The following is a 1,449-nucleotide window of genomic DNA, read 5'->3' as shown; positions in this document are numbered from 1 at the left end:
CTATTGAGATATAGAATATGAGAGCAAAACTCCAACAAGAAAATAGGATGTATTGGGCTTAATTAAGTGCAGTTATTTTCCTCCTTCTCTTGGACCTTCTAGTTGATGATCTTTTTCTCCCCCTCTACCTCTACCTTCTTAGAAATTTTATTTTTTTGTTCATAATTATATATATATTTGTTTAAAAAATGTTCGTGCATGGGATTTTGTTTATCTTATTATTGTGATGAACTATTTAAATGAATTGCAAAATTTGTATTAGTAAATTTAGTTTTGGAGATGTATTTTTGTTGTGGTTGTAATTTATTATGAATTATCTAATTGTTGTGGTTGAGGGTCATAAGATACAAAAACAAAATTCAATCTTCTATAAAATCGCTAATGGAACAAAAACTTTCATCGATATTTCATCTAGAAATTAAGCAACTTATTATAGACTCGCCAATGGAATTTTTTGTCAAAAGACTAAATGACGATGAAATTTTTGATGGAATACGCCAATGACATATTTTGTTAGCAATTACATTGGCATTTTTCAATGCCAACAAAATAGAAATCCCAATGAGATACTTTTCGATGATGGTTTTTCATCGGTGATTCTGTCCATATTTTTCAATGCCAATAGAATCTTCACGATGCACCAATGAAATATTTCTTTGGCATTTTCTAATTTTTTTAATAGTGCATTTCATAAAATAAAAAAGAAAGGGCTAAATCTACCTTTAAAAAAGGCTTTGAGTTATTTGATTATAGAATCTTGAATAGAAATGCTTAAGGTTATATGTCCTTTATACCAAAACTACAATGTAAAAACATCCCTTTCCAATTCCACTGTCATATTTAAAGTTGATGAAAGTATAGATACCAAAAAAAAAAAAAAAGCAAGCATGAAAGACTAGCTTTTTAAAGTCAAATTATTAGTCTGGAATGACCAAGCTTCTTTTTAGGCATAGCTTTATTCCAATATTTCATAAATAAGTCTACTAGTCTTTTTGCATGATCTATTGATGAAAGGTCCACACCTGACAGATAAAACTATCAAATTCTGTGAACCCGCCTATATTACTCTCTTCAGGTTGAAAAAGACTCACTCTCGAGTTTTAGCCGTCAAGCTGCCATTATTATTGACAAGTTAAAACAATGTTGGTTCCTTTTTGCTACAATCACCTTTAATGTGCATTTGACTAAAATAAGGTAAGGTTAGCCACAAATCACTTCCCAAAACACGCTTAATCTTGATAGAACCATTACAAGTTATCAATTACTTATTCTATACTATACCCTTACTCACATTATTCGAACTCTCTATCTTCTTTTTTTCCTTCTCATTCTTTTTTTCCCTTAAACTTGGATTTTTACCTTTTCTTTCAACAACCACCTCCTCTCTTCTAAGTGTCAATACTATATACTTCCCTTTTATACTGCGGGTATATCTATTGTATTGTCTGT

This window comes from Populus trichocarpa, chromosome 4, assembly GCF_000002775.5.
Source record: "Populus trichocarpa isolate Nisqually-1 chromosome 4, P.trichocarpa_v4.1, whole genome shotgun sequence".
Lineage (NCBI taxonomy): Eukaryota > Viridiplantae > Streptophyta > Magnoliopsida > Malpighiales > Salicaceae > Populus > Populus trichocarpa.
The sequence above is the reverse complement of the archived record's forward strand: the minus strand, read 5'-3'. Positions refer to the sequence as shown.